Source organism: Salvelinus sp. IW2-2015, linkage group LG11, assembly GCF_002910315.2.
Source record: "Salvelinus sp. IW2-2015 linkage group LG11, ASM291031v2, whole genome shotgun sequence".
NCBI classification, from domain to species: Eukaryota; Metazoa; Chordata; class Actinopteri; order Salmoniformes; family Salmonidae; genus Salvelinus; species Salvelinus sp. IW2-2015.
The window spans coordinates 43,257,952-43,272,213 of record NC_036851.1 but is presented as its reverse complement, the minus strand read 5'-3'; the positions used below and the strand labels follow the sequence as shown (position 1 = coordinate 43,272,213).

At 41.9% G+C, this 14,262-nt stretch overlaps 1 protein-coding gene across 1 annotated transcript in view; it reads left to right on the top strand.

Moving 5' to 3' along the window:
- Positions 1-14,262, top strand: part of LOC111970443 (plexin-A1-like) — a 443,296-nt gene that overhangs the window by 254,402 nt on the left and 174,632 nt on the right. The window lies entirely within an intron of this gene.

Below are 14,262 nucleotides of genomic sequence, written 5' to 3'. Positions count from 1 at the left end.
AAATAACAGGGAGAGCGAGAGAGAGGAGACACAAACACACACACACACACACACACACACACACACACACACACACACACTGCAGGCGATCTGGATGACAGGAAGCTCTTGCATCCTTCCCATATTAGATGTGAGCCCTGTGAAGATCATGCTGGATCAGTTGGGAGTTAAAGATGAGGCTGCCTGCTGGGCTAATGCTCCTCTAAATACCCCCTTAGAATGTTGCCCTTAAAGCTTTGATTCCTTGCAAAAGTTTAGAATGCCCCACATTTGTCCCACTGTTGAATAATATATGTATGTTATGGTAATTCTCAATACCTAACCTAAAGCTTGCGTGTGCACAATGTTGAAATGATTCCATCACAACTCTGATGAGAAGCCTCTTATAGTAAACTCATTATGAATGGCTGACATAATATAGTATACAGTGCCTTCGGAAAGTATTCAGACCCTTTCACTTTTTCGACATTTTGTTACGTTACAGCCCTTAATCTAAAATAGATTTACATAAAATAAAATCCTCAGCAATCTACACACAATACCCCATAATGACCCAACATTTACACAAGTATTCAGAGCAAAAACCAAGCCATGAGGTCGAGAGAATTGTCCATAAAGCCCCGAGACAGGATTTTGTCGAGGCACAGATCTGGTGAAGGGTACCAAAACCTTTCTGCAGCATTGAATGTCCCCAATAACACAGTGGCCTCCATTATTCTTAAATTGAAGAAGTTTGGAACCACCAAGATTTTCCCAAGATTTGGCCGCGCAGCCAAACTGAGCAATCAGGTGAAAAGGGCCTTGGTCAGGGAGGTGACGAAGAACCCGATGGTCAACGAGCTCTGGAGTTTCTCTGTGGAGATGGGGGAACCTTCCAGAAGGACAACCATCTCTGCAGCACTCCACCAATCAGGCCTTTAGGGTAGAGTGACAAGACAGAAGCCACTCCTCAGTAAAAGGCTCATGACAGCCCACTTGGAGTTTGCCAAAAGGCACCTAGACTCTCAGACCATGAGAAGCAAGATTCTCTGGTCTGATGAAACCAAGATTGAACTATTTGGCCTGAATGCTAAGCGTCACGTCTGGAGGAAACCTGGCACCATCCCTATGTTGAAGCGTGGTGGTGGCAGGATCATGCTTTTGGTATGTTTTTCAGCGTCAGGGACTGGGAGACTAGTCAGGATCGAGGCAAAGATGAACGGTGCAAAGTACAGAGAGATCCTTGATAAAAACCTGCTCCAGAGTGCTCAGGACCTCAGACTAGGGCGAAGGTTCACATTCCAACAGGACAACGACCCTAAGCACACAGCCAAGACAACTCAGGAGTGGCTTCGGGACAAGTCTCTGAATGTCCTAGAGTGGCCCAGCCAGAGCCCGGACTTGAACCTGATCAAACAACTTTTGGACAGTTCTGAAATTAGCTGTTCAGCAATGCTCRCCATCCAACCTGACACAGCTTGAGAGGATCTGCAGAGAAMAATGGGAGAAACTCCCCAAATACAGGTGTGCCAAGCTTGTAACGTCATACCCACGAAGACTTGATGCTGTCAAAGTACTGAGTAAAGGGTCTGAATACTTTTTTATATTTATTTTTACATTTTACCCCCAAAATTTCAACCTGTTTTAGCTTTGTCATTATGCTGTATTGTGTGTAGATTGATGAGGGGAAACATCTATTTAACAATAAGGCTGTAACCTAACAATATGTGGATAAAGTCAAGAGGTCTGAATACTTCCCGAATGCAATGTATATCCAAGATGGCGTAGTAGTCAGACGTCTGTTGTCTTGTCCCGTCCCATGTATATATATTTTTCTTTGTATATATTTCGTATATATTTTTAATAACTTTTAAAATATAAATTCCCATTGTCAATACAATTCTCAGCGTCAATACAGGGCTAAGATTGAATCATACTACACCMGCTCCGACGCTCGTCTTATGTAGCAGGGCTTGCAAACCATTACAGACTACAAAGGGAAGCACAGCCGCGAGCTGCCCAGTGACACGAGCCTACCAGACGAGCTTAATCACTTCTATGCTCGCTTCGAGGCAAGCAACACTGAGGCATGCATGAGAGCATCAGCTGTTCCAGGCGACTGTGTGATCATGCTCTCCGTAGCCGACATGAGTAGACCTTTAAACAGGTCAACATACACAAGGCTGCGGGGCCAGACGGATTACCAGGACGTGTGCTCCGGGCATGTGCTGACCAACTGGCAGGTGTCTTCACTGACATTTTCAACATGTCCCTGATTGAGTCTGTAATACCAACATGTTTCAAGCAGGCCACCACAGTCTCTGTGCCTAAGAACACAAAGGCAACCTGCCTAAATGACTACAGACCCGTAGCACTCACGTCTGTAGCCATGCAGTGCTTTGAAAGGTTGGTAATGGCTCACATCAACACCATTATCCCAGAAACCCTAGACCCACTCCAATTTGCATACCGCCCAAACAGATCCACAAATGATGCAATCTCTATTGCACTCCACACTGCCGGTTCCCACCTGGACAAAAGGAACACCTATGTGAGAATACTGTTCATTGTCTACAGCTCAGCGTTCAACACCATAGTACCCTCAAAGCTCATCACTAAGCTAAGGAACCTGGGACTAAACACCTCCCTCTGAAACTGGATCCTGGACTTCCTGACCGGCCGCCCCCAGGTGGTGAGGGTAGGTAGCAACACATCTGCCCATACGTCTGTCCTCAACACTGGAGCTCCCCAGGGTGCGTGCTCAGCCCCTCCTGTACTCACTGTTACCCACGACTGCATGGCCAGGCACGACTCCAACACCATCATTAAGTTTGCTGATGACACAGCAGTGGTAGGCCTGATCACCGACAACGACGAGACAGCCTATAGGGAGGAGGTCGAGACCTGCCGGGTGGTGCAGAATAACAACCTATCCTCAACGTAACCAAGACTAAGGAGATTATTGTGGACTACAGGAAAAGGAGGACCGAGCACGCCCCATTTCTCATCGACGGGCTGTTGTGGAGAAGGTTGAGAGCTTTACAGGTCATTGGTGTTCACATCAACAACAAACTAGAATGGTCCAAACTAGAGGTTGACCGATTATGATTTTCAACGCGCGATACGATTTATTGGGGACAAAAAAAGCCGATACCAATTAATCGGCCGAATTTTAATTTTTTATAAAAAAATTTTATAATATAAAAATTATATATATATATAATAATAATAATAATATGTATTTATACATATATATATGATATCATACACACACACACATTTTTGTAATAATGACAATTGCAACAATACTGAATGAACAATGAACACTTTTATTTTAACTTAATATAATACATAAATAAAATCAATTTAGTCTCAAATAACATGAGAACATATGTTAAAACTTCTTGAGAATACAGGGGGTGCTATTTTCCCATTAGCATAATTTGCTCTACAGATTAAACTGCCTCTTATCAATTATTGCTCTTACTATATGCATATAAATAATACATTGGAAAGAAAACAATCCTAGTTTCTAAAAACCGTTTCAATTTTGTCTCTGAGTGATACAGAAGTCATTTGACAGCACTTTCCATGACCAGAAGAAAAAAGCAAGATGTGTATGCCAGCTTCAACGCTCTGCCTATATATGGTCTGCCCCCTATGTACATGCCGAAAACACACTCATTGGCCTTCCTCTGGGTGTCAAGAGGACGTCAGAGGAAAAATATCTTGTTTATCTGGACTGACGTGAAATGAGAGCTAATTCTTTGGCGTGACCGACAACTTCCGGTTGTCTAAATCGTGCGACTTGTAGCTGCGATTGTCTTCCGTTGTGCGGCCATTATGGATGAAAACTATCTCCGTCTCGAAGTTTGTTTGATACATGTGACCAGATCATCGTAATGTATGTTTTTTCAATATAGTTTAATCAGATTATTTGAATTTTTCGGAGTTTTGTGGTGTTCCGTTGTCTGAATTTATTTACGTTTGAGAGATCCGTGCCCTCGACCTGGTACCTGTGCTAAATGGAGTGGGAAAGGAACAATTCTGAACGGAACCAACGACTCATCTTGACAAAGGACACTTTGATCAACATTCTGATGAAAGATCAGCCATAGTAAGACCCAATTTCGATGTTATATCATATCTGTTGTGCATGTGAACTGGCCGTGGCGCCTAGAATCTGCCTGGATAGCTATGCTAATTTAGCGCTACATTTTGTTTTCGTTATAAAACATTTCATAAATCTGAAATATTGTTTGGATTCACCAGATGTTGGGCTTTCAATATCTGTACGCTGTGTATTTTTCTGAAATGTTTAAGATGAGTAATTCGTTATATGACGTTGGTCTCTGTAATTGTTCTGGCTGGGTCAGCACTATTTCAGATTGCAGCTGCAATGTAGAACTGTGATTTTATACCTGAAAAATGCACATTTCCCCCCAAAAACTATGCTATACCATAAATATGTTATCAGACTGTCATCTTATGAAGTTGTTTCTTGGTTAGTGGCTATATATTTTTTATTTAGTCGAATTAGTGATAGCTACTGACGCAGGAAAGCTGTTGGGAGTAAAAATATCGTGTCCTTTGCTAACGGTGTGAGCTAATAGATTTACATATTGTGTCTTCCCTGTAAAACATTTTAAAAATCTGTAATGGTGGCTTTATTCACAAGACCTGTATCTTTCATCTGGTGTCTTAGACTTGTGATTTAATGATATTTAGATGCTACAAGTACTTGGACGCTATGCTAGCTATGCTACTCAGTGGGGTGGGGGTGGGGGGTGCTACGGATCAGGGTGTGGTGACTCGTGAGAAGTTAAAACGAACACCAGCTTTCATGGGTCTTCAATATTCCCAGTTAAGAAGTTTTAGGTTGTGGTGGAGAAAGCAGAGCTTGTCTGCATGGTCCCTGTCAGTCTGCTCCTCCGCGAAACACAGACCTTATTGAAGTAGATCAAGACTTCTCTATGGAAGACTTGAACGGTAAAATAACGAAGGAACCCCTTTCAAGTTCAGCCGCAAGTATTTACAGGAATTATAACGCGTCGACTATTTCTCTCTAAACCATATACCTTCGACTAATCTGGAAACTATCACTCGAAAACAAAACGTTTATTCCGTTCTGTATTTTATCTAACGCGGTGGCATCCATGAGTCTAAATATTCCTGTTACATTGCACAACCTTCAATGTTATGTCATAATTACGTAAAATTCTGGCATATTAGTTTGCAAAGAGCCAGGCGGCCCAAACTGTTGCATATACCCTGACTCTGCGTGCAATGAACGCAAGAGAAATGACACAATTTCACCTGGTTAATATTGCCTGCTAACCTGGATTTCTTTTAGCTAAATTTGCAGGTTTAAAAATATATACTTGTGTATTGATTTTAAGAAAGGCATTGATGTTTATGGTTAAGTACACATTGGAGCAATGACAGTCATTGATTGATTGTTTTTTATAAGATAAGTTTAATGCTAGCTAGCACCTTACCTTAGCTTACTGCATTCGCGTAACAGGCAGGCTCCTCGTGGAGTGTAATGTAATCAGGTGTTAGACCATTGGACTAGTTAACTGTAATGTTGCAAGATTGGATCCCCCGAGCTGACAAGGTTAAAAATCTGTCGTTCTGCCTTCCTAGGCCGTCATTGAAAGTAAGAATGTGTTCGTAACTGACTTGCCTAGTTAAATAAAGATAAAAAAATAAAAAAACGGCAAATCGGCACCCAAAAATACCGATTTCCGATTGTTATGAAAACTTGAAATCGGCCCTAATTAATCGGCCATTCCGATTAATCGGTCGACCTCTAGTGCAAACACACCAAGACAGTTGTGAAGAGGGCACAACAAAGCCTATTCCCCCTCAGGAAACGAAAAAGATTTGACATGGGTCCTGAGATCCTCAAAAGGTTCTGCAGCTGCAACATCGAGAGCATCCTGACTGGTTGCATCACTGCCTGGTATGGCAACTGCTCGGCCTCTGACCGCAAGGCACTACAGAGGGTAGTGCGTACGGTCCAGTACATCACTGGGGCTAAACTGCCTGCCATAAATTTTATGCAGATGATACTGTTATTTACTGTTGTGCCTCGTCTCTTACAAAAGCTTTCAAGAACTTACAAAATGCTTTTTATACTGTTTAACATACCTTGTGTCAATTGAAGCTTATCCTCAAAACTGACAAAACTAAACTAATGGTGTTTTCTAAAGCAAGAAATAGACCTCTGAACTTTTCACCTATTATTACCTGTCAGGGCATTGAGCAATTGAGACTGTAACCTCATATAAATATCTTGGAATTTTAAATTGCATATTCAACAACTTACAAAAAAATGTAAGGTGAAATTGGGATTTTATTTTAGGAATAAGGCCTGTTTTCTTTTGAAGCCAGAAGGAGGCTAGTAGCAGCTACATTTATGGCTTTACTAGACTATTACTAGACTTATAGACTACTCCTCCTCTGTTCCTCTGGTGATGAAGAGGTTAATCCAGGCCATGCAGCGTCTAGCTCAACTCCCGTTCCCCAGGCACTCTCATTTGTTGACTTCTGTAACCATTAAAGCCTTGGTTTCATGCATGTTAACATTAGAAGCCTCCTCCCTAAGTTTGATTTATTCACTGCTTTAGCAACCCGGGTGTCCTAGCCGTGTCTGAATCCTGGCTTAGGAAGACCACCAAAAACTCTGAAATCTCCATTCCTAACTATAACATTTTAAGACAGGAAGAACTACCAAAGGGGGCGGAGTTGCAATCTACTGCAGAGATAGCCTGTAGAGTTCTGTCACTATCCAAGTCTGTGCCCAAACAATTTGAGCTTTTACTTTTAAAAATTCACCTTTCCGGAAACAAGTCTCTCACCTTTGCCGCCTGTTATAGACCCCATTAAGCCCCCAGCTGTGCCCTGGACACTATATGTGAATTGATTGCCCGCCATCTATCTTCAGAGTTCGTACTGTTAGGTGACCTAAACTGGGACATGCTTAACACCCCGGCCATCCTACAATCAAAGCTAGATGCCCTCAATCTCACACAAATTATCAAGGAACCTACCAGGTATAACCCTAAATCTGTAACCATGGGCACCCTCTTAGATATTATCCTGACCAACTTGCCCTCCAAATACACCTCTGCTGTCTTCAACCAGGATCTCAGCGATCATTGCCTCATTGCCTGCATGCGTAATGGGTCCGCMGTCAAACGACCAGCCCTCATCACTGTCAAACACTCCCTAAAACACTTCAGCGAGCAGGCCTTTCTAATCGACCTGGTCTGGGTATCCTGGAAGGATATTGACCTCATCTCATCAAGTAGAGGATGCCTGGTTGTTCTTTAAAAGTGTTTTCATGCTTAAATAAGTATGCCCCATTCAAAAAATGTAGAACTAAAAACAGATATATCCCTTGGTTCATCCCAGACTTGACTGCCCTTGACCAGCACAAAAACATCCTGTGGCGTTCTGAATTAGCATCGAATAGCCCCCGCAATACGCAACTTTTCAGGGAAGTCAGGAACCAATACACTCAGTCAGTTAGGAAAGCTAAGGCTAGCTTTTTCAAACAGAAATTTGCACTAATTCCAAAAAGTTTTGGAACACTGTAAAGTCCATGGAGAACAAGAGCACCTCCTCCCAGCTGCCGACTGCATTGAGGATAGGAKAAATTGTCACCACTGAAAAACTAAGATAATCGATAATTACAATAAGCGTTTTTCTACAGCTGGCCATGCTTTCTACCTGGCAACCCCTACCCCGGCCAACATCTCATCACCCACTTGCAGCAACTTTCCCAAGCCCCCTCAGCTTCTCATTCACCCAAATTCAGACAGCTGATGTTCTGAAAGAAGTGCAAAATCTGGATCCCTACAATCTTCAATGCCCTTGCTGATGGAAGGAGGTTTTCACTCAAAATCTCACGATACATGGCCCCATTCATTCTTTCCTTTACACGGATCAGTCGTCCTGGTCCCTTTGCAGAAAAACATCCCCAAGGCATGATGTTTCCACCCCCATGCTTCACAGTAGGTATGGTGTTCTTTGGATGCAACTCAGCATTCTTTGTCCTCCAAACACGACGAGTTGAGTTTTTACCAAAATGTTCTATTTTGGTTTCATCTGACCATATGACATTCTCCCATTCTTCTTCTGGATCATCCAAATGCTCTCTAGCAAACTTCAGACTGGCCTGGACATGTACTGGCTAAAGCAGGGGGACACGTCTGGCACTGCAGGATTTGAGTCCCTGGCGGCATAGTGTGTTACTGATGGTAGGCTTTGTTACTTTGGTCCCYGCTCTCTGCAGGTCATTCACTAGGTCTCCCCGTGTGGTTCTGGGATTTTTGCTCATCGTTCTTGTGATCATTTTGACCCCACGGGGTGAGATCTTGCGTGGAGCCCCAGATCGAGGGAGATTATCAGTGGTCTTGTATGTCTTCCATTTTCCTAATAATGCTCCACAGTTTGATTTCTTCAAACAAGCTGCTTACCTATTGCAGATTCAGTCTTCCCAGCCTGGTGCAGGTCTACAATTTGTTTCTGGTGTCTTTTGACAGCTCTTTGGTCTTGGCCATAGTGGAGTTTGGAGTGTGACTGTTTGAGGTTGTGGACAGGTGTCTTTTATACTGATAACAAGTTCAAACAGGTGCCATTAATACAGGTAACGATGGAGGACAGAGGAGCCTCTTAAAGAAGAGTTACAGGTCTGTGAGAGCCAGAAATCTTGCTTGTTTGTAGTGACCAAATACTTATTTTCCACCATAATTTGCAAATAAATTCTAAGAAATCCTACAACGTGATTTTCTGGATTTTTTTTTCTCATTTGTCTGTCATAGTTGAAGTGTACCTATGATGAAAATTACAGGCCCTCTCTCATCTTTTTAAGTGGAGAACTTGCACAATTGGGGCTGACTAAATACTTTTTTGCCCACTGTATTTGTTGCCAAACTTACTGGCTCCAGGTCATCTCATACGTTTTGCTAGGTAAAGCCCCGCCTTATCTCAGCTCACTGGTCACCATAGCCACACCCACCATAGCACCGCTCCAGCAGGTATATCTCACTGGTCACCCCCAAAGCCAACACTTCCTTTGGCCGCCTTTCCTTCCAGTTCTCTGCTGCCAATGACTGCAACAAATTGCAACAATCTCTGAAGCTGGAGTCTTATATCTCCCTCTCTAACTTTAAGCATCAGCTGTCAGAGCAGCTTACCGATCACTGTACCTGTACACAGCCAATCTGTAAATAGCACACCCAACTACCTCATCCCCGTATTGTTACTTATCCTCTTGCTCTTTTGCACTCCAGTATCTCTATTCTCTACTTGCACATCATCATCTGCACATCTGTCATTCCAGTGTTGATGCTAAATTGTAACAATTTRGCCTCCATGGACTATTTATTGCCCTACCTCCCTACTCTTCTACATTTGCACAGACTGTACATAGATTTTTCTATTGTGTTATTGACTGTATGTTTGTTTATGTGTAACTCTTTGTTGTTTTGTCACACTGCTTTGCTTTATCTTGGCCAGGTCGCAGTTGTAAATGAGACCTTGTTCTCAACAGGCCTACCTGGTAAATAAAGGTGAAATAAATAAATAAATATTATTTATAATATTATTATTTTATTATTTGTAATTTTTTAACTTTACCTTTATTTAACTATATCATATAATAGTTCTCAATGGCTGACATAATTTAATATATATTATAATAGAATAATGCTCAATGGCTGACATATTTTATTATATTATAATATACTTATTCTCAATGGCTGACATAAGATGCAGTATGATGTCATGGGACATATTTTTTAGGGGCCAAGATGTCGCCCTCACTCATAGGAGATTTAGACGGGTTAGTCAGTGACATTCTAACATCCCCGGGTCACCCTCCTTTTGCCTCTGTCAAAGACGTAACGCACGCTTCCCCGTGTCAAACCCTTAACACACACTCCCCCGTATCAAACCCGTAACACATGCTCCCCGTGTCCCCTAACATTGTCCCCAAGTCTCCCCACTTTGATGACGTAGGTGTCAGTCTGTTCCCAAAGCTTTTTGACTCTCTTATTTTATTATTTAACATGTTATTTCAATCCCCCATCCTTCTTAGCTGTATTCCACCACATCAGAGAGCTAATTAATTATGGATTGGATTGGACTTAAAAACCTACCACGTCCAGACAGATGCTTCATTACATATGCACAATGTTTTTTGAGCTTTATTTATTAATATCCTGTCAGATTCTTGCCTCAGAACTGTCTTTTATTTATTTATATAAAAGACACGCTCACTCACATATACACACGATCTTTAATCGTCGTCTCGTTAAATGCACTTGGCTAGTGTTGAAAGGGGTTTTGCTCTCATATGTGAGGTGCAGATTTTCTTATCCACCTGACACTTGTTTTTCCTCCGTCACCGACATGGCGAAACATTGGAACTATCAACTGAAGTATCAGAGGGAATACACATTTATGGGAGAGGAGAATATACCCTATCTCTGAATACCTTTGACCTTAAATAACAGCTTTCTGTCATCTGTCTGTCATGGTTTCATGCTTCAAACTATTGGATGAAAATGCAAAAGGCGGTCTACGAGTGAGACTAGACACTTGTCTTGTGCTGCAAGAATTGCAATGTTTAGAATGTCTTATTAATGAAGCATTTGTAGTTTTAAACCAAAAGAAAGTCAACTGCATGTACATTCAAAGGCTACAACTAAATGGTGTTTTGCCTTAGCCCTGAAATTCCTGGTAACCGGCTTTGTTTGACAAGGGTCTTTTCAGATTTGTCATATGCACTCAAGTGAATCCATATACTGTATGTGGACTTCATCTCCCACAATGCCCATCTTCTTCCTGCCTGGTTAGCCTTAGGCGGTGAAGCCCCAAGGCAGCAGTTGAGTAAAACAAACAAGTGGGCTAGAGGAAGGCCCCTTAAGCCTGCCATATAGAGGGGTAGGAAACTTGGATGTACTCCACCAAAAACACCACACACACACACACGTGTCTGTGTTTAGCCCAATCCAATCATGCGGTGTGTTTAAGCTTACTTTGTAGCAAGCTGTGGGTGTTTGTTTATTATCCAAATCGTTTTCCCAAGAGCTGTGTAGATTTACCAGCAGGGACAGTCATGGAATGTGGAATGAGTCTAAATTTAGGCTAAAGGAAAGTGTGTATATGTGATGATCAGAAAGTCTCATTGTCTGGAAACTGCAATGGGGGTTCCCCAGGGATCTGTCTTAGGCCCTTTAGTATTTTGCTTATTCACATAGTAATCATGTGACCTTTTTACAGTAAATCACTTCTTTTTTTTGTATTCCCTGGTTTTGGCTGGTGGCGTGTCACATTTTTATGCATTAACGATGAAATACAAGACTAATACACTGAATGTTAATGTAACCTTATCTTGCTGTAAAAAGAGCCACAATATCAAAACACAGCCAAAATATAAAAATGCAGGGCGTGTTGATTTTTTATTGAATTTGTGCTTAGAGAGTGGGAGAACGCTGTCACGCTGTTTTCGCCTAGAATGCTCACAGACCCAAATTTCTCAACAATGCTCTTTTCTCATTTTCAGAAGTCAAGACTTAAAACATCATTATACAACTTGATCTAGCTCCCTGCTCAAATGTTCATCCTTGTCCGAGGCTGCAGGCAATTAATGAATTGGGATGTTGTCAAGGTTTGGGATACACGTGAAACGGAGCCGGTTGTTGGTGTGACGGATCTATCTCTCTGACTTTGATACAGGGAGGGGCAAGTCAGAATGCAGTTCTGTGGAGGGAGGATGTATTTTTCTCCTTCTCTCTTTTTGGTTTTGCTTTCCTCTTTTTCTCACTTTCCTTCTCTCTATCCTCTGCCATCCCTATCTATTTTTGTCTATCGATATTTTAGCTTTCTCTCCCTCTTTACCCTCCCCTTCTATTGCTGTCTGTTTCTCCTTGGCGCCGATCCATTTCCTCTCACTTTTACCTACATCTCTTCCTCCATCTTTTTCTCTCTTCCCCTCTGTCTTTTTCTTCACACTCCCTCTGCCTCTTCATCCTACCTCCACCATCGCCCTCCCTCTCTAGCTCCCTCTCCCTCCCTCTCGCTCCCGCCCTCCCGCTCTCCCTCCCTCCCTCTCCCTCCCTGCTAGTTCATTATTGTCAGTGTGTTGTCAGCAGGCTGGTGTTCTGTCCGTAGTAATCCCCTAGTCATTATGAGCTCAGTGTTGGAGCGGGTTCAGATGTTTGAGGAGGCTAATAAGCAAATTAACAAACACACCATTGTCTGTTGGACCCGGGAGAACACTGTTGCACTAATGCACAACAGAACTGCTTACTGCATACTAGCACCTCAGTCAGATGTGCTGTACTGGTATGTGTAAGTTGTGTTGGTACGTTTCTGATATGTTTAGGGCAGCCTTTCTCAAACCTCTCCTCAAGGGACTGCCAGTCATTCCATGTTTTTGAACTGCTAGCTCACCTGATTCAACTTTTCAACTAATTATTAATCAATCAAATGTATTTATAAAGCCCTTTTTACGTCAGAATCCCTTGACTCCTTGAGTCAGATGAGCTAGTTCAGGGCTACAACAAAATTGTATAATGTCTGGAGGTCCCAGAGGAGAGGTTTAAGAAGCACTGGTTTAGGGTGTAGTTCTCAGATTTTGTAAGGGAGCGAGGGAGGGAGTGATGTGACTATGTCAAGTTGTATGGGACTAGTATCACTGATGCTGCAACTGATTTAAAGTTGCAACTTTTGTTTTACTTCTTTAGCATACAGTATTTGTTTGTAAAATGTTTATCTGCAGTTGTTGACAGTGTTACAGTTAGATGTGTGTAATCATCATACTTTGTTTCAATTACATGACTGAGTGAACTGGTTCTATGGCATTGGTCTAAAGAGCAGGGGCTGTTCCACCCGCTAACAATCACGTTGTGCAACCGTTCCCAAGGTCTATTGAGTTGGCGTTGATGATATATGCACTTCTGCCAAAGTGTGGTATAAACACTGTAATGACTTAATTTGTTCACACACACACTCACACACACTCTTTCTCTGGACCCCCAAGGCTTTCCACCACAGTAATAGAAGACAATATAGGGTTTTCAGATGACCTAAGCCATTGTCTCATATCCAGTGAATGTTGCAGAATGGACTTTTTCAAACATTGTCACACTAGTTCATTACCAGATAATTGAGTCCACACATGGTTAAAACTTCTTATGGATCAGTGGAACGCTAGCGTCGACAACATCCGGTGAAATTGCAGAGCGCCAAATTCAAATTAAATTACTATAAATATTAAACTTTCATAAAATCACAAGTGCAATACATCAAAATAAAGCTTAACGTGTTGTTAATCCAGCCGCCGTGTCAGATTTCAAAAAGGCTTTACGGCAAAAGCATACCATGCGATTATCTGAGGACAGAGCTCAACACACAAAACATTACAAACAGTAACCAGCCAAGTAGATTAGTCACGAAAGTCAGAAATAGCAATAAAATGAATCACTTACCTTTGATGATCTTCATATGGTTGCACTCACAAGACTCCCAATTACACAATAAATGTTTGTTTTGTTCGATAAAGTCCCTCTTTATATCCAAAACCCTCCATTTTGTTGTCGCGTTTTGTTCAGTAATCCAATGGCTCAAATGCAGTCACAAGAGGCAGACGGAAATTCCAAATAGTGTCCGTAAAGTTCGTAGAAACATGTCAAACGATGTTTGTAATCAATCCTCAGGTTGTTTTTGGCCTAAATAATCGATAATATTTTAACCGGACAATAGCGTCATCAATATTATAGAAAAACAATAAAGGCGCGCTCTCTGGATTGCGCACCAAACAGGTTGGGGATTTTCCACTGGCCTCTCATTGAAACTGCTCGTTCTCCCTAACTTTTCAGAATAAAGGCCTGAAACAATATCTAAAGACTGTTCACAGCTAGTGGAAGCCATAGGGAATGGAATCTAGGTCCTATCCCTTTAAATGGTGGATAGGATTTCAATGGAAAAACACCCATTTCAAAATAATAGCACTTCCTGGATGGATTTTCCTCCGTTTTTCGCCTGCCATTTCAGTTCAGTTCTTTTAACAGTTTTGGAAACTTTAGAGTGTTTTCTATCCAAATCTACCAATTATATGCATATCCTAGCTTCTGGGCCTGAGTAGCAGGCAGTTTACTTTGGGCATGCTTTTTATCCAAAATTCCGAATGCTGCCCCCTATTCCAAAAAAGTTAAACTGCAGTTCAATCTCTTTGTTTCGTCTTTGAGGATGAAACAATGCTGTTTT